This window comes from Megalobrama amblycephala, linkage group LG7, assembly GCF_018812025.1.
Source record: "Megalobrama amblycephala isolate DHTTF-2021 linkage group LG7, ASM1881202v1, whole genome shotgun sequence".
Taxonomy (NCBI): domain Eukaryota; kingdom Metazoa; phylum Chordata; class Actinopteri; order Cypriniformes; family Xenocyprididae; genus Megalobrama; species Megalobrama amblycephala.
Window position 1 is genome coordinate 253,294 of NC_063050.1, and position 20,811 is coordinate 274,104.

Genomic DNA, 20,811 nt, shown 5'->3' on the forward strand with positions numbered 1-20,811 from the left:
TATGATATTGTCTAGAAATAAATCATGTAAGAAACTCTTTGTGGATGTTGGTGTTGTGCATTAAACTCTCCATGTCCTTTTTTTTGTTGTTTTGTTTTTAAAGTCAGTTCTTCAGATTTACTAGCCAGATAAATTTTGTAAAGCTTCAATAACATTTTTATGTATAAAACATTATGTCTGAATGCAGATGTGTTAGAATGAAAATTCAAGACTGTTTTACCAGGGAGAACCTCAGAAATGACATGTATAGTGTGTTATTCATTCATCCATAGTGACACTGACTATAGTTGATATCAAAGATGGCAAAATGTGACGTGCTGCCAGAGGGAGATGTTCATAAAACACTGACGTCAACTCACACTATTCTGACATTTGACTGGACTCTTCATTACCGTTTATGATTGTAGCTGTGTCTTATTTCAGAGTCTGCGTCCTCTGGAGGTCGCAATTGTCAGACACATCAAGACAGTCTCATTTCTGTCATCATTTACTTTCCTGTAAGCTGTTCCAAATCTGTATGAATGTCTTTGTTCTGCTGAACACAAAGGAAGATATTTAGAAGAATGTCAGTAACCAAACAAATCTCGCCCCCATTTACTATCAGAGTTCAGAGAATCTTTAATGTCTGTCAGCAATGATAGAAATTTTTCTTAGGTTGAAAGGCTCTCATACAATACAACAAGTCAAGTCAAGTCAAATTTATTTATATAGCGCTTTTTACAATTGGTAATTGTTTCAAAGCAGCTTTACATATTAGAAGCACAGAAAAAAAAAAGAGAAGTGGTTAAAAATAAGCTGTACAAGCAAGCGTGGTAATATGTAACATATACAAGATGGTGCTACATTAAGCCAATGTCGGCTGACTCCCAGGGGTGGAAAAAAACCCCTAGGAGAAAAACCCAGCGTGTTAACACTGGGAAAAAGTCCTAGGAGGGAAAAAACCCTTTGGAAGATATATATAATATATGTAAATGGATATGGAGATCAAAATCTGAATTATACATTTGTATTATAGAGAAAAAATAGATTATATATAAATATATGTAAGCGGATACGGGGATTAAAAATCTGAATTATAGATGCAGCCAGGACTGGATCTGTAGGCCCATTGTCTCCTGGGCTACGTTGTAGTCAGGTCTCCACAGGTTCTCCATCTGATCTGGATACGGCCTGGATCCAGCACCCGGCAAACCTCAGGATAAGCAAAGAGACAGATATTAGCGTAGATGCCATTCTTATTCTGATGTACAGGTATATCTAGTGTTATAGGAAATGTTCTCGGTTCCGGCCGACCTAATTATTGCAGCGTAACAATCCTTTAACGGATTTGAAAAATGTTAATGTATTGATAATGTGTTATGTGTATGCAAGAGCAAAGAGATGTGTTTTTAGTCTAGATTTAAACTGACAGAGTGTGTCTGCTTCCCGAACAATGCTAGGAAGATTGTTCCAGAGTTTAGGTGCTAAATAGGAAAAGGATCTGCCGCCTTCAGTTGATTTTGATATTCTGGGTATTATCAACTGGCCTGAATTCTGAGATCGCAATAAACGTGAAGGACTATAATGCATTAAGAGCTCACTTAGGTACTGGGGAGCTAAACCATTTAAAGCTTTATAAGTAAGTAGCAAGATTTTAAAATCTATACGATGTTTAATAGGGAGCCAATGTAATGTTGACAGAACTGGGCTAATATGGTCATACTTTCTGGTTCTAGTAAGAACTCTAGCTGCCGCATTTTGGACCAACTGTAGTCTGTTTAAAAGCCGAGCAGAACAACCACCCAGTAGAGCGTTACAGTAATCTAGCCTTGAGGTCATGAATGCATGAACCAACTGTTCCGCATTTGTCATTGAGAGCATATGTCGTAATTTAGATATATTTTTTAGATGGAAGAAGGCGGTTTTACAGATACTAGAAACATGACGTTCAAATGAAAGATTGGTATCAAAGAGCACACCCAGGTTCCTAACTGAGGACGAAGATTTAATGGAGCACCCGTCAAGTGTTAGAGAGTATTCAAGGTTTTTTCGTGAGGAAGTTTTTGGTCCAAAGATTAGGATATCAGTTTTTTCTGAATTTAATAATAAGAAATTTCTGAGATCTAATAACACTAATAGAGAAATACAGCCACGATCGAATGATAAGAGTAGATCGTTTGTAACTCTAACGAGAGCAGTCTCAGTACTATGGTATGGTCTAAATCCTCACAGATTCCATTTCTTTCTAAAAAGGAGCACAGTTGTGTTGAAACTGCCTTTTCTAGTATCTTTGACAGAAAAGGTAGATTCGAGATTGGCCTGTAATTTACTAAATCTCTCGGATCTAATTGAGGTTTTTTAATAAGAGGTTTAATAATAGCCTGCTTAAAAGTTTTTGGGACGTATCCTAGTGTTAAAGATGAATTAATTATATCAAGAAGTGGACCTACGACCTCTGGAAGCATTTCTTTCAGTAGTTTAGTCGGCATTGGGTCTAACATACATGTCGTTGATTTTGATGATTTGATAAGTTTAGATAATTCTTCCTCTCCTATAGCGGCGAATGATTCTAGTTTTACCTCAGGGACACTACAGTGCACTGTCTGAAGCGAAACTGTAGACGGTTGGATGTTTTTAATTTTCTCTCTAATATTGTCAATCTTGCAAGTAAAGAAGTTCATAAAGTCATTACTGCTGTGCTCTTTGGAAACGTCAGCAGTTGAATCTCTGTTTCTAGTTAATTTAGCCACTGTGTCAAATAAATACCTAGGATTATGTTTGTTTTCTATTAAGAGATTTGAAAAATAAGTAGATCTAGCATTTCTTATTGCCGTTCTGTACTCAATAATTTTTTCTTTCCACGAAAGGCGAAAAACTTCTAGTTTTGTTTTCTTCCAGCTACGTTCTGCTTTTCTCACAGCTTGTTTTAGAGCCCGAGTGTGCTCATCATACCACGGCGTTGGATTAGTTTCCTTAATCTTCTTTAGACGTAAAGGAGCGACTGCATCAAATGTGCTGGAAAAGAGAGAGTCAATAGTTTCTGTTGCAACATCGAGGTCTTCTAAGTTGTCAGGTATACTAAGGCGATGAAAGTGCTCGGGGAGATTATTTATAAAGCAATCTTTAGTGGTAGAAGTGATGGTTCTACCATATTTATGGCTGGGTGGTGGTTTTGTAGCCTTGGCTAACTGTATTATACACGAGACTAAATAATGATCTGATATATCATCGCTCTGCTGTAGAATTTCAACAGCATCAATATCAATTCCATGCGACAGTATTAGATCTAGGGTATGATTACGACAATGAGTGGGTCCTGACACGTGTTGTCTAACAACATAACAATACATACATACAATCCACAACGCACAATTCAATTTAAAACAAACATCTTTAAGGTTAAAAAACAACCCCACACACAATCACTTAACCTTGTTTAAAATAGTTCCTGCATTGGGCACAAAAGATTTCCCATAAGCCTTCTTCCTAGCCAAAGGAGTTCTGAACCGGAAGTAGCTGAAAAGCATCCTAAAGAGGAAGTAATCATAGTAGGAAAAATAAATGCTATGTGGTAGTTAATGGGGAAGTGAGATCTGTTTAGTAAAAGATAACTGCGGAAAGGATCATACAGTCATTCTCATGGAGTTTGTGGAACAAAAGTGGGCGTTTCTGAATTTGTGGGCGTTCATGCAATGAAAATGATCCCCTTCACCCGACTTCACCCTTAAGGGTTAGTTCACCCAAAAATTAAAAATAATGTCATTAATTACTCTCTCTCATGTTGTTCCACACCCGTAAGACCTTCGTTCATCTTCAGACCACAAATTAAGATATTTTTGATGAAATCCGATGGCTCAGTGAGGCCTGCATAGCCAGCAATGACATTTCCTCTCTCAAGATCCATTAATGTACTAAAAACATATTTAAATCAGTTCATGTGAGTACAGTGGTTCAATATTAATATTATAAAGCCACGAGAATATTTTTGGTGCAACAAAAAAACAAAATAATGACTTATCTAGTGATGGCCGATTTCAAAACACAGTGAATTAGGTGAATTAGAGTCAACAAATGGACGTGGGAACCCAATGTGATACTTTCGTTTTTTTGTAGAAAAACGTCAAGGATCAGTGCTGGTAATAGCTCCTGTTTGTGGGATATTCTATGTAGTAAAACTACATAATGCATTTCATGCTTTGAACACTGAATACTGTTCCGCCCATGAGGGGGTGTTGTTGGGGAGTAGAATAAATGCAAGGCTAGTGAAGAGTGTTTGTGTGCTATTTACTCACTCTAAAAACTACACTGTAAAAAAGAATCCGTAGTTTTTACGAAATAATTTTGGCAGCTGTGGTTGCCAGAATAATTTTGTAAAAAATACAGAAAAACTGTAATTACATTTATAGAACAAACTGTAAATTTTACAGTATAAAACTGTAATTTAAAAAAATTTGAATGTAAACCAATAAATTCAACAATGCACACTACTACTAAAATCTGTTTTGTACCTTTAACATATACTGACAACCACCATAATAATGCAGGTAGTAAAAGAGAAAGCCACATGAAGAATCAGAGTTCATCACAAGTAGCTTTTCCACGAGCTGAAGTATATACTAATATAAAGAAGGTGCAAAGAGTCATTCACGCAAACGCAAAACACCATCATGGTAACCCACAACACTTAAATAATGCAATAAACATTCATTAATAAACAACAGAAGATGTAACATAAAACCCTAATGTACATAACTGATAACATAAACATGATTATTTAAATAAAATACTTTCAAATGTGGAGTGTCACACAGGGAATTGTGGGAACATCATTTTACAGATTTTGACTGTAAATTATACATCGATTTTGTCCTTCTTATAAAAATTGTAAAATTTACAGCAATTTACTGTGAAAATTGCATAAATGTTTGGTAAGAGCTTTTACAGTTTTTCCCTGTATATAATACGGGAACTTACTGTTAACCTATTTACAATTTTTTCCGTAGCTTTTTTACAATATTTTACCGTTAAAATCACATTCATTTTTTACAATGTAGAAAACACGACATGGTGTCAGAGTAGGATACTCTAATAGGCTTGTGGAAGAAGTTTTGTTTCGGGGCAAGTTAAGCTTTATGAGAGGTGAAGTCGCAAAGTCATGGAACAAGTTGCGAGAAGTCAACGCGCTCCAGGTGATGCAGCTGCCAGGGGGAAGAGGCCAGTAATCTCCACACTTCCACGCAAGTCAATCAAATAAATACACTCATGTATTGTATGGGCGATGAAGCGGACGACATTTTAAAAGGGCTGAACTTGACGAACGAAGATATGGAGCATTATGACGCAGTGAAGGAGGGTTTTCAAGTTTTCTTTGTTGTGAAGAAAAACATAATCTATGAAAGAGCACGTTTCAACATGAGAAAACAAGGGGAAAACGAACCTGTCGACTCCTTCGTGACTGCACTGTACTCATTGGCTGAGCACTGCAAATATGGGCCATTGCATGACGAATTCATCAGAGACAGGTTAGTCGTCTGGCTGAATGACATACGTCTGTTGGAGCGAATGCAGTTAGACAAAGATCTAATGCTTGAAAAAGCCATCGATATGGCAAGACAGACTGAAGCAGTGAAGCAGCAGCAGAGTAACCTGCGTAGTGATTGTGTTAATGCTAAAACATCTGGCTCCGTAGACAGAGTCATAAGCAAAAGCAAGCCATCTCAAAGCAGAAAGAGAGCCAAAGGTGCTCATGGAGCAAAAGAAAAGTTTAAACAGCCACAGTCAAGATGTCACAAGTGTGGAAAAAGCTCACCCAAAAGCGCACTGCCCTGCAAATACTGTATTGTGTCATGCCTATGGGAAAAGGGGTTACTACCAAAAAGTGTGTCTTTCATCGAGAAAGGTGAATGAGATTCAAGAACAGGACGCTGGCATATTTTTAGGCACTGTGATTGCTGAGGGTGACCCCTGGCTGATTGATATTAAAATAAAGGACTGTGATGTTCGACACAGGTGCTGATGTCACTGTTATGTCAGACCATGTGTTCCATGACCATGTGTTCCAGACCATGTGTTGCCATTCAAAGAAGGCAACAAACCAGCACTCCGGAAAGTGACCAAGCCCTTACTTGGACCCGGATGCTCACCACTCAGCGTGATTGGAGTTTCAAGCATGCTGCTTCAGAAAGGAGACAAACATACATTAGAGGATCTGTATGTTGTTAAGAGTCTTCACTCACCACTGCTAGGTGGACCCGCCATCACCAAACTGGGTCTTGTCACACGTGTTGATGGCATAAGCATTCACACTCTACAGGAACGCTATCCAAAGCTGTGCAGTGGGCTAGGACTGTTACAGAGGCCATACACCATTAAACTGAGCCCAGGAGCAGTTCCATTTTCCCTCAAAACTCCACGCCGCATTCCACTTCCACTCATGCCAAAAGTTAAAAATGAGCTCCAACGCATGGAGCAAATGGGAGTCATTAGTAGGGTGGAAGAACCTACAGAGTGGTGTGCAGGCATTGTCGTGGTGCCTAAAAAGTCTGGCGATCCATGCATTTGCGTTGACTTAACAAAGCTCAATGAATCTGTGCGAAGGGAGAAATTCATTCTTCCCTTGGTTGAACAGACCCTTGGATTGTTAGCGGGAGCTTGTGTTTTTAGCAAGCTAGATGTGAACATGGGATTTTGGCAAATTCCGCTAGCCGAGCAGTCTGCCAAGCTGACGACTTTTATTACACCATTTGGGTGGTACTTCTTTAACCGGTTGCCCTTTGGTGTCGCATCGGCACCTGAGCACTTCCAAAATCGCATGGTAACTGAAGTCACGGAAGGCTTGGACGGAGTGGTCTGTCACATGGACAACGTGCTTGTGTGGGGGCGTTCTCAAGAGGAGCATGATGTGCGCCTTCACGCAGTGCTCCAAAAGATGGAAAATGCTGGCGTCACCCTCAACTTAGACAAATGTGACTTGTCGCAGCGTGTAGTCAAGTTTCTCGGTCACATTATCTCAGACACAGGAGTGCAACCAAACCCAACCAAGACAGCAGCGGTCCAGGAGATGCCAGAGCCAACAAATGTCACTGAGCTCAGGAGTTTTCTTTGGTATGGTCAACCAGCTGGGAAAATTCATTCCGCATCTGGCAGAAAAAGATAAACCCCTCAGAGATCTTCTGTCCAAGAAAAACTGCTGGTATTGGGGGGGGGGAACAAGTTAGAGCCTTTAAGAACCTGAAGGAAGACTTGTCATCTGCACCAGTGCTGGCCTTGTATGATGCAAACAAGCCACTCAAAGTATCTGCAGATGCGTCGTCGTACGGACTAGGCGCAGTCCTGCTGCAGAAAGAGGGTGATGATTGGAGACCTGTTGCCTACGCGTCACGGTCTCTTACTCCTGTTGAGCAAAAGTACGCACAGGTAGAAAAGGAGGCCCCGGGGCTGACCTGGGCATGTGAGAGATTTCGTGACTTTTAGATTGGCCAACATTTCGAGATGGAAACTGATCACAAACCATTGTTGAGTCTCCTAGGTGGCCAGGAACTGGATGCCCTGCCTCCCCGCATCCAATGTTTCCGAATGAGACTGATGCGCTATTCATACAAGATTTCTCATAGGGAAGGGCTTATGGACTGCAGACACTCTGTCGCGTGCTCCACTACCTGCTGATGAAAAAAAAACAAATGATGAGCTCATGGAAAGCACTAACATTTACGTGGACAGCATTGTGGAGCATCTCCCAGCAAGCCAATCTTTCCTGGATAACTTGAGAGAACACCTCAAATCAGACAGTGTTTGCTCAAATATCATGAGAATGTGTCAGGACGGGTGGCCCGAGTCCGATTGGTGCACAGGAAATGAGAAGCATTACTGGTCTGAACGAGCGTATCTATCTGTTCAAGACGGCCTTCTTCTAAAGGGTACAAGACTTGTTATTCCCTTTGCATTGCGGAATGATGTCCTCGCCAGGCTGCATGAAGGGCATCAAGGAGTAATTAAATGCAGGGAACGTGCACGGCAAAGTGTGTGGTGGCCGGGACTTAGCCAGCAATTGAACGAGCTGGTTCTGAAATGCCATGCTTGCATTAAGGAGCGCACCAATCACATTGAACCATTAATTCCAACTGATCTTCCTGAGAGGCCCTGGCAAAAGCTAGGGACAGATCTGTTTGTTCTGAAAGGGAAAACCTACCTTTTAGTTGTGGATTACTATTCACGGTATGTCGAGGTGTCAAATCTAACACTCACCAGCTCTGCAGATGTCACTACACACCTAAAGTCTATTTTTGCACGCCACGGCATTCCAGAGACATTAATGAGCGATAATGGACTACAGTTCTCATCCAGCACTTTCTCGAAGTTCGCAGCTACTTATGGTTTCAAACATGTCACTAGTAGCCCGAAGCATCCACGCAGCAATGATGAGGCCGAGCGGGCTGTACAGACTGTAAAAAACCTCCTCAAAAAAGCGCAAGATCCTTACCTTGCCTTACTGTCATACAGGTCAACTCCACTTCACAATGGGTACAGCCCTGCCCAGCTGCTCATGGGACGCCGTCTTCGTACTACGGTGCCAACTTTCCCAAGACTTCTGGACCTGATGTTACCTGATAGCATCACCTTAAGTGTTCGGGAGAAAGAGAAAAGAATTGTTGACATGAGATATTTCAACAACCGTCATTGAGTGCATGACCTAAACAAGTTCGCACCTGGCGATCAGGTGTGGGTCACGGATCAAAAGGTGATGGGAACTGTGGTGGAAGATTATCCAACACCACGTTCTTACCAAGTGGATGTGCCTCATGGAACTGTTCGGAGGAACTGTCATTTCCTCATTACCATGGAGGGTGGTTGCGACACCCAGGCTGGTTCGCAGTTGTCTGAGAACATTACAGAGACACAAATGCCCTGGCACCTCAAACATATTGTTGTGATCACTGTCTGTTCCTGTCACTTCCCGGACTACATTCCCCATAATCCTCTCTGCCAGTCACATTCACACATTCCACACTAATCACCACACCCAGCTGCAGCTCATTACCAGGACTATAAAGGACTTTCACACACACCACCTGACCGTGAAGTCTTGTTTCCCCAGTGTGCAATTCTAAGCGTTATCTCCCTGTCTTCCTGTTTGTTACTGTTCTTGCCTGATTCCTGTTTACGACCCATTGCTGCCTGCCTCGATCCTTTGCCTGTACCCTGACTACGACTCTGCCTGTTCCTGTTTGTTCCTGTTTTGACCCTGCCTGTACGACCACGCTCACTTTTAATAAAAGCTCTGCATATGGATCTTACCTTTAGTCCCGATTCATTACACATATTCTGTCAGTCCAAAAGGAGTAGTTATTAGAACCAGATCTGGGAGGCCAGTCATGAAACCTAAAGGACTGGATTTGTATTCACTTTACTGTAACCTTAGTCAGGTGGTTTACCCCTGGGTTTAAAAAAAAAGACAAAAAGGGGAAAGGTTGCTGGAAAATGTGGGAAATATATAAACTTAACTGGTGGTTATGTGTAACTGTTGATGTGTTTTTTTTCAGTGCACAGTGTTCAAGTAATGTTTGTCTGTGCAAAAGATATTGTTTATTGCTCATTGTTGAGTTGTGTTCTAAGTGATGTTTACTCAGTATAAGATGTCAATGTCTCAACACTTCGTTTTCATTGTTATCTCTTTGTTAAAAGGGGAGATGTGCAGGGGTTAAATTGGGCCGGGGCCGTCCGGGGCTGAGCCCCGGCACATAGGCTTACCAGGGCTCGACACTCGACATTAAATCTAGCTTAAGTGGCGATTGATAGTGGATAGTAATATATGTAATGTACATTGGTGGTGATATTGCTCTGTTGAGGCTCAACCTCTTGAGGAGAATTCAAAACAAATGAGCTCTGCTCACACAAAGAAACTCAGTTATCATGTTGCAATAAAATCCAATATGTGGGGTTTTTATAGTTAGCTATTTACGACATATGATAAAGTTAAGCATCACATGACCGAAAGTGCTGAATTCCTGAATATCACCTCGATTTAAATTTCATACAACAGTTCAATAAACAAGTAGTTAATATTAAACACTTAAGTTTTAGGTGCAATATGCCTGTTTTTTGTTCTATTGTAGCAGAGAAAATAGTTCCAAACAAAGCAGAAGCAGCGCATCTCGCAGCTCAGCCGTTTCGAATGATTCAGCATTTTGAACGAATCGGTTGAGTGAAGATTCAATGGCCCAATCATAAACAACTGCTTCATTCTTGAATGATTCGGCTCTCTCATTAAGAAGGTCACTTGCCGCCATCTACTGGCAGTTTAATTTCATGTTTAAAAGTATAAATTTCCCTTCAACATTTTTTCATTTGGATATTCAAAAATATTTAAAGAATCTCAAAACATTATTGCAGTTGTACTTTTTCAGTGTAAATTATTTAAGTTGGTAACAGCCCTATAGTGTCTTACTATTTTAATTGTAATCAAATGTAAGAATTTGAAAGATTAAATATAAATTTAATTAGAATTTAATTAGATTTCAGATTTAAATATATCACTGCTGATAAAACACTGATGAGAATGTTGCTTTTTTCAGAATAAATTATATTTACACACACACACACACACACACACACACACACACACACAAATCCTATTTTTTTTTTTCCAGGCAAGCTACTTTAAGTAAATGACCAATTTAGTTGTCCAAAGGACAAGCACAAAACAAGGCTTAATGTCGAGCACTGTATTTTGTATTTATATTCTCTCCTATAATGGTAGCATCACTCTTATATTTGATACTGACACAAAGGAGAAGGCACAGGCCTACAGAAAGATTTTATTGTCATCAGATGTAGCTTTGCACACTATAGAATGATTTTGATCAGCATTTTATTGTTCGTAGCAGAGGGCTCTCTCAACTTGTTATATTTTACAGTTTGTCAAATGATAGGATTTTGTAGTCTTTGCATACACATGCACCCCTGAAACCACAGAGCCCCCCACATAACAAATCCCAATCCCAATTTAACCCCTGGAGATGTGGGATATTCTATGTAGTAAAACTACATAATGCATTACATGCTTTGAACAATGAATACTTTTCCGCCCATGAGGGGGCGTTGTCAGGGAGTAGAATAAATGCAAGGCTAGTGAAGAGTCCACAGGTGTTTGTGTGCTATTTACTCAATCTAAAAACTAGAACACACGACACTGTTGTGCTGATGCAGTGTATGGTAAGTGAAGTTCGCGTATTTCTTACACGCTTCTATATTATTCTTCTGCATTATTTCTGACGTGAAGGACAAATTCATTCATAAAGTTTACTTTGACTCGCCGCTCAGCGGTCCGGGTCACGTGAGTTCCGCACGACTCTCTCCTTCAGGAAACACTCTGGATCGAAAGCAGAAGTTTAAACTTCATGGATGAGAAGACGCCATTTCGGAGACTCTCACAAATATTACCACTTTACGGTCAGTTATTTGCTTCTGATTTCATGTCATATTATTATTATCGCATGTTGTTAGATCCATATATCTTTGGCTCACTTGTTGACTCGGGTTTGTTTGCAAAACAGAATGGCCACTAAACCACCTTTCTTTTTTAGTACACAAAGAGGTAACACTTTAAAATAATGGTCAGTCATTAATAAGTAACTATGCAGGAAGTAATGAGTAGTTCTACATTAACACTTAAGCTACTACTATTAACTAATATAGAAACAAGCTTAACTAATCAGTAAATAATATCGAATTTAGGACTAAGATAGTTCCTTATTAGCTAATCAATAATTAGAGAATGAGATTGGCATCATTAAGAACTAATAGGTAACTATGACAAATTATAAAGAATTACTAATTAATTACTAATCACAATATTAAAGTGTCTGAGATGTGAGCAGTTGTCTTTTTTTACTCTCAACGTGGTCATAAAATGGATCATTAATTACTCAAGTGTTACATAGTAACTATGCAGGAACTACTAGTGATCAGGACCATTATTTTAAAGTTAAAAACATATTTTTTCACTTTAAAATAATGGTTCAGATCACTAGTAGTTCTTGAAGATTGTCCTTTTTTACTCTCAAAGTGGTCATAAAATGCATCACTAATTAATCAAGTACCTAGTTATTCTTTAAGAACTACTAGTGATCTGGACCATTATTTTAAAGTGAAAAAATATGTTGTTCACTTTAAAATAATGGTCCTGATCCTAGTAGTTCCTGCATAGTGAATATGGTAACACTTGAGTAATTAATGATGCATTTTATAACTATATTCAGAGTAAAAATTATGACTGATTACTTCTCAGACACGATAATGTTCTTTACAATTTGTCCGTTAGTTAATAGTTATTAATGATGGTAATCTCATTAGGTAATTATCGATTAGCTAATAAGGAACTATCTTCTAAATTTGATATTACTTACTGATTAGTTAAGCTTGTTTCTATATTAGTTAATAGTAGTAGCTTAAGTGTTAATGTAGAACTACTCATTTGTCCTGCATTACTTCCTGCATAGTTACTTATTAATGACGGACCATTATTCTAAAGTGTTACCCACAAAGATAGTCAAAGGGTCCGTGTCCGTTTTGATAGTTTGTTTTCCAATCTGAAATGAAATATGCAGAAACGAGAAAACGGTCGTTTCCCGTTTTTTCGTTTGTTAAAAAAACCGGAAAAAACGAGATTTTGACTCGATTTTCATTTTTTCGGGTCACGGATAGAAAACGGAAACACGACTTCAAAACTCGTTTTCCACATGTGGGCGGTCATTACACGCCCCTTTCAGCCGATTGGTCAATCAAATCTGAGCCAGCGACGTCATCTTCAGTTCGTTCAACAATATAACAGTCCTCTGCCGCTATATCAGTAGATGTCATAAATCGGCTTTCTTCTGTGCAACCTAAAGCGTATTTCACAGAAATGTTTATTTCAGAAATGTTAATCAGCACACAGACTGTTGTAATGCTGTTTGTAGATTAATATGCATGGTGAAACTGCGCTAGAGGAGCGGATGAAAAGCACAGATTTTTTTTTTAAAAACTACAGTTTTTATTTTATTCTATTTTGAATAAATAGAATAAATCACAACAAATAAGTAGTGTAAGCAATTTTGAAATCTCTCAACAAATAAGTAGTGTAAGCAATTTTGAAATAGCTCATCTCTCTTTATTTATTTATTTATTTTATTTATTTATTTTTTTTATATAGCCTAACATTGCCTGCTGAATAGGCTAATGTTAATAACACCATGGTTAAAAGATTGAGGGAATATGTAAAGATCAAACATTAAAGATCAAAATTACAGCTACATAGCTATTTTAGTTATGACAAAAATAATATATAAATGTTAAGCCAAAACGAATTCATTTAGAGCTGAACTGAAACAGAAACCGGTGTTATAACCTAGGCTACCTCTCTAATTTGACACAAATCCAAATGTTTCAATATTCACGATTTGGAGGCTAAACTATATTTATTATTTAAACCTTTTATTGTACACAGACTACTTAAAATGAGCAGTATAACTTTGGTTGAATGTATGTTACTTTGACAGTTAACAGGCTGCGATGTCAAGTTACTAACTGATGTTGTGTGCGTGAGGCGCCGACGCGTTCACTTGAATTTTCTTTTAAAACAACTTAAAATACTCAGACATTTATGGTCAAATATATGTAACACCATTCGAATCTGTGAAGGGTTAAATTATTTTTGTACACTCACAATAAAAAAAAAAAAAATTTTTATCGTAAAATAAACAAAGAAATTTTCTGCTGTCTCGGTTTCCTTTCTGTGAACTTCTCAAAAATGAACCGACACTCATATTGTCGCATTTTTTCCCTTTTATTTTGGTAATATGTTAATTATTTAAGTGAAATAAATTTTGCGCATAGACATAGGCCATTTATACCTTTTATATAATTTAATCCTTTTTTTCTCCGTTCACAGAAGCGCGACAGGTGCGTGATGATGATGAATCCTCATGTTCTGTTGCTTATTCTGCTATTTGTTCATGTAGGCTAAAACTAAACCCCTGGGATTTTTTTAATGATTCACAGACATTTAATTTAATCTTGTCGGTTAATGAAACGATGATTGCATCAGTTGAAACTGAAAATGAAAACAGAAATGATATTGAAAAGGCAACAATAATTTTCGTTTAGTTTAAGTTTTTCAAAACATTCACAGAACTGCATTACAGGAAATTTCCCCACTGTGTAAGCCACGAATATTTACAAAATAAAATAATTACAAAGATAATAAAAGTTCTATGTTTAATATACGGGTCATTCCTGTTATGCAGTGACTTTTACTGTCTCGATGATTTATTTACTCATATTATTTATAAAATGAGTCACATATTTTTAAGAAATGGCTTAAATTGTATATTTAGGTCTTCTTTATCACTTAAACAGAGATAATAGCTTTTTTAAAAACTATTTTGTATTTTACACACCTTTTTATTGATGTATGCATTCAAATTTATCATGTCCTCAGTGCAAAGTAATCAACTTTCACAAGAAATATAAACCATGAAATGATAAAAACCTCAAAATATTTTTAAATTATGTTATAGACTAGGCTAAACTGCCTCTAATCATACATATAAATCATGTGAAAATATAGTTATTTTTTTTTAATTTTCCTCAATGAAGTCATCTTCCACCCTGTTAGTATGTACTTTCTCGCCTTCCAAAACTGACAGCAATTTCATTGTGACCATTTTCAAGAAGTGACATCATTTCTTTTTCCTGCTGGAATTCAACTGTACAAGCTGAGGTTAGCTTCAACTCTCACTCCTAACTTTTTTTTAGTTTTTGAAATGTTATCCTACTTGTCCCACCCTTAAAGTTCCACCTTGTTAGGCTATATTATGGAGAATGTTTGTCCTATTGAAAAAAAAGTAAAAACAAATCTTACATAGTTATAAAAGTTCTGTTTATCTGTAGAAGGTTAGCTATCTTAATGTTGATCACTCAAAGAGCTATGGCTAACTTAGCTCAAAATTTTCCACCCTGTTAGATTTATAGACCTAAGGTGGAATGTGAAACTAACAGGGTGGAAATTCTAATAGAATAAATAGTATTTAATATATATAGCAAATTCTATACATATGTATATATTATATAAATGATTTATTTCTTAAAAAGATAAATCATTTCTTTACCATTCAGATTGTAATAATAATATAAAGATGCTGAATAATGAAAATAAACTGCAGTTATTTTTGGAACTTTTGGAAAAAGGGGCTCTATTTAGCACCAAAAAGGATTCTACTATTGTTACAAGCCAAAGACCCTAATTTGGTGTTTAGAACAATTTTTCTTAACTTAAAAGTTATTTTTAAAGTCTAATAAATGTTGAAATTGATCACAGTTATACTGTAATGTGAATGTATATAATGTAAAAAATATAAATTTCATTATTTTCATAGAAACATAAGTACCAGTATTAGTATAAGTGATACTGGCCTTCATTTATAAAAAAAAGATGCAATTAAACAAGTATTTAAAATATACTGTTGTTATTCAAAAAAGGGCATTCTCTAGCCATCTGAGCAGAGAACTGTTTTGCTACCATGATTGATTGTGATAAGAAATCACATAGCTATTTTTTTTGTCCCTCTCCCAAAGGAAATCTGGATTTTTTTATTGTATTTTATTTGTTTATTGTTTTGAAACAATATTATATAGGTGCAGTTCCACACATTAAAGAGGCTAACCATGCAGGACAATGACGGAAAGAAGGAAAGACAGAAAAAGTGAGGATAGCAAGTAAACTGTGACATATACTAATGTTCACTGTGTTCTCATAAAAGTTCTAGTGCTATGTGTAATTTAAGAGATAAAATATGCATGGCCATTTATAAACTAAGGAAAACTAAAAAGCCCCCCGATGGTGATACCATTATTAGGTGTTGTCACATGTCAAACAGGAATAAGAGTTTTATTAGCCTATGTTTATTATATTTCATATTTGTCTTTTTGTCCATAGGCTACATATCGTGAAAACAAATGTAACACATACACACACACACATTCACCACCACCAACTATTTTGTGTTAAGAAGCTGCTCTTAATTTTTTATCGATGACTTCACAGCGCATTAGTATTGCTGTATAAATAACACTGAAAATATGAAAATATCTACTGCGGGGCAAAGGATCGCCATCGCCTTTCGACGAAACCATAGACTGTAAAAAAGATGAAACCCAGCATGGAGGTTATCGTGGCCATGGTGATAGTTGCCCCTGTGCGCCACCTAGTGGATAGCCTATTTTCTAATATGACTGCATAGTCTGCTATATAGCCTACTGCAAAGAATGCGTCTGCTAAATGATTAAATTTAAATGTATAAAATATAAACAAAACATTAAAATAAGAAAAAAAATGAGTGCAGTGGCCACTGATCGATAATAGAGAATAGCCTGTAGGCCTATAGCCTATTGATCGGTGGTAGTAGCCCAAATGTCATGCGCTTGGTAACAGATGTAGAGGCATTTACATTTTACATTTTAAAAACACAATGACAGCTTAAAAACAGACTTAATTAAATTTACTGTAGGTTTTTTAAACTTTTTTTTTTATCTGTGCATACATATTTCTGTGAAATACGCTTTAGTTTGCACAGAAGAAAGACGATTTATGACATCTATAGCAGCAGAGGACTATTATTTTGTTGAACGAGCTGAAGATGACGTCACTGGCTCAGATCTGATAGACCAATCGGCTGAAAGGGGCGTGTAATGACCACCCACATGTGGAAAACGAGTTTTGAAGTCGTGTTTCCATTTTCTATCCGTGACCCGAAAAAATGAAAATCGAGTCAAAATCTCGTTTTTTTTTTTTTTAACAAACGAAAAAACGGGAAACGACCGTTTTCTCGTTTCTGCGTATTTCATTTCAAATTGGAAAACAAGCTATCAAAACGTACACAATCAGGGTATCTTCCGTTCATTCATGTTTTGATTTGATATTGAAATCAGAAAAATGAGAAAACCGCACATTTTTTCATTTTTCATTTTTAAAATGAAAACGAAAAAACTGGCTTGATTTTTCTTTTTTCGTTCTGGGGTTGAAAACAAATAGGCAGTTTGAAAATTCGATCTCTACATGTGGGCGGGAATGAAACGCCTGATTCCGCTGATTGGTCAACCAGACGTCAAACCATGTCGTCATCAGTTGTTCATCGGTTCCGCTCAACAGAATAAAAGTCCCTCGCTCTACAGCTGTACAGATTCTTAACGCATTTATTCTACATTTTATGTCTTTCTCATCAAATAGCCAGACTAGTGAATGGCTTGACACAAATCGTTCGAGTCGGGGCTTAATTCTGTGTAGACATTAATTCATCATGAGAAATATTAGTTTATCTCATAAATATTAATTTACTTTGCAGCCTCACACAACTAGCCTACCCCCAGCCTACAACTTTGAAACATTGAGTGTAAAAATGTATTTTGTTTTAGACAACATGGGATGGATATGAAATGATAGATAGGCTATGAATATTATGCCAATTCTATTTTGTTTCTATTTTTTTTTTTTCATAGAGAAGTGTAGGACATGTCAAATGTCAAATATTCAGTTATCCTTGTGTATCATATATATATATATATATATAATAGGCAACATGCTATTTTTTCCTTTTCTTAAAGTTATAACTTTTGTTTAAGGCAATATTCTGAGTTTATTTCATTATTCATTAATACTGAGTATTAATGAATGTCACACAAACCGGTGTTTTAATTTCTCTGCCGACTAAACTTTAATTCGTACACATATACTGCCCTCTCTGAGCAATCTAACAACTCATAAATCTAAAAGCAACTGCAGGTGGTGCTTCTTTGACACCTCTGCAAGCCTGGTTGATACTGATTTAATTGGTAACAACCTATAGCGTCATATTATTCTAATTTAATTGACTAAATTTAACCTGTTAACTGTCACGGGCCCACCGGTGGGCCCACAGCCGTTACATATTTAAAACAGTAATATTCTATACTAAACTAATCTTGACAAACTATATATCATTTGAAAGCTTAGAATCTCTAGTTTACATATTTGGTGACTGATTTTCAAAATAAATTACAGAAGAGCAGTAATTTATCAATTTGCAACAAGCATATTTTCATACTCATAAGGCATGTTCAGACCTTTATTTTGAAATAGCGATGAACATGAAAAATCATTAAAGATTGGTTGAAACATGTTTGTTTTCATGCCAAGAGTTCAAAAGATAACATCCATTCAATTTTTTGAGAAAAAAAGTCTGAAAATGTTTTTAATAGAAAAAAAAAATACATTTATGATTGTGGCGGCGATCTATAACCCACAAACATGTTATTTTTATGTTTATTAGAGGCTGAATTCATATCAAATTCTGCCAAACCTTCTGCCATACTACTTCTATATAGGATGTCTACTTCATAAATTGTATGAAAATAATGGAAATATATGGTTCAGATCACTCAAACCATATATGGAAATGGAGGCGCCTTTATATGCTCAGTAATGGAGCTTGGTTGTCATCTAGTGAAAAAGTGTGGTACTGCGCCCAAACAAAATCTTACTGAAAGCTCATTTTTTGAGATATCAACCTGAAATTTGGAACACAACTTGTTCAGATTTTTGGCTTTGATTTCCTTGCAGTTTTAGAGTAAAACTTGTTTTGTAAAATATATATTTTATATAAAATATAAAATATTATATTTTTACATTGTACATTTTCATAAACTTAAACTTCTATAACTTTTTTTTTGTTTCACTTACATAAGTTATTTCACTTCTACAATAATCTGCCAATTTCATCTTTAAAACAAGATTATGTCTATACTCCAAAGTATTCTTGAATTACAACCATTTAAGTTTGTATAGTGCATTTTCTTGTCTAAGAAAAAAAGTGGGGGTGACAGTTAACAGGTTAAGAACTTAACATAAAAGAAAGCATACATATTTAATAAGATTAGGAAAAAATCCCAAAATCCCCTGAAAATAAATTAAATCAATTACAGTTAATTTCTGACACAGACAGATGACAATAAATAGGCTATAAAAATACTCTTAATCTCATTATTGTTAGTGTTATTTCAGGGTTTTGATATATAGCCTAATATTGATAAAGTATAATTGATATCTTCTTAAGAGTGCACTATAATGGTTATTTTTTAACACTGTTTTAACATTTTTCCCTTTATTTATTTTACTTTTTTTAAATGTGTGATGGCCTATTTCAAATTGGCATAAACGAGTTCACCTCCGTCATCAAATCATCCAATTCGCATTTTAAGTCCATCTCTCTATAGCACCGCTTTGATGAACTAATAACATGTAATATATTTTCATATTTGTCATATTTCAAATTCATCCCATGTCCAAAACTCAGGGTGTTGTCTAAAACAAAAGTTATGACTGCTGCATATTTACATCGGCTACTGATTTGCACTTTTTAATTCAATGTGTGCCTATACATTCACTGCCCAGTGCGTTGAGCAGCTTCGCTAGATTTTTATAGTTGGTCACTTCAATAAAACAGGCAGTGTGCTAAAGTTGTAGAATGGGGATAATTGTGTGCAGCTGCAAAGTAAATTAATATTTCAATAGAACTAGATTAAATGTAGTAGAATAAACGCGTTAAGAATCCGTACAGCTGTAGAGCGAGGGACTTTTATTCTGTTGAGCGGAACCGATGAACAACTGATGACGACATGGTTTGACGTCTGGTTGACCAATCAGCGGAAAGAGGCGTTTCATTCCCGCCCACATGTAGAGATCGAATTTTCAAACTGCTTATTTGTTTTCAACCCCAGAACGAAAAAAGAAAAATCAAGCCAGTTTTTTGTTTTTTCGTTTTCATTTTAAAAATGAAAAACGAAAAAACGTGCGGTTTTCTCATTTTTCTGATTTCAATATCAAATCAAAACATGAATGAACGGAAGATACCCTTATTGTACACGGACCTCAAAGGCACTTCCTTTATATGAAATGAAGGTTTGTGGGTTGGATCAGACGGTATTAAATGATATTATTATCAATTAAATTAATTTTTACAGCGTTAAAGTAGATCATATTGGCCTATTTATGGCGGCATTATAATGCCATTAATAACCGAGCACACAACTGATGCTTGGAAACGGGAGGAAACGGGAGCCCGCAAGCTCATTTTAAACCCGCGCGCGCATGACATCTCCTCTGCACGCAAATCAATCTTCTATTTCGCTCGCGCGAATGGCGCAAACACTTTTTATTTTTGACAGTCATGGGGCGGGACTTTACTTATTTCAGTGTAACCTCAAATGTCATTGGTCAATTCAGTTTTTCCAGTCTGTTGTGATTGGACGCCTGTTGTAAAACGATTAGACATAGCTTCATCAATGGACCTGATGCAAGTGAGTTAAACTTTATTCATTGACTGATTGATTGCATTATTATTATATGTCCTTACCAGATACTATATTAACTTGATTTATTATTACTTTTATGGAGCTGTAGCTGCTGGGGAAAAATGAGAACACACAGTTATATTTGCTGTAGTTCACCGCTATTACCACTTTACTTCCACTAAACAGTATCTATGTTTACCCAGCCAAAATTATTATCAGTTCTCAGAACTACAGAAATGTGAAATGTGTGATTCTAAATCCAAAATTGCTTCATGTGGCTTTAGATGAAAGATAAATCACTTGTTCATATCAGTAAGCAAGAGTTGTTGTGCAAGCTTTTTGTTATCATTCTTTGTCAGGTTAATATATTGTCAGGTTAATATATTTTCCATTAAATACAGTATGAAAGGGTTTCAGCACTTTATCCCATTGAAAAGTTGCAGTTAAAGTTAAGATACAGTACACAGTATG

General features: G+C 36.5%; 1 protein-coding gene across 3 annotated transcripts in view; it reads left to right on the forward strand.

Moving 5' to 3' along the window:
- The first annotated feature begins 11,090 nt into the window (after nucleotides 1-11,090).
- LOC125271558 (NACHT, LRR and PYD domains-containing protein 12-like) overlaps nucleotides 11,091-20,811 on the forward strand; it is a 60,777-nt gene continuing 51,056 nt past the window's right edge. For all 3 annotated transcript variants that reach the window (XM_048195613.1, XM_048195611.1, XM_048195614.1), the window contains exons 1-2: nucleotides 11,091-11,190; nucleotides 11,299-11,427. The gene's annotated coding sequence lies outside the window, so the exon portion shown is untranslated. The remainder of the gene's footprint in view (nucleotides 11,191-11,298; nucleotides 11,428-20,811) is intronic.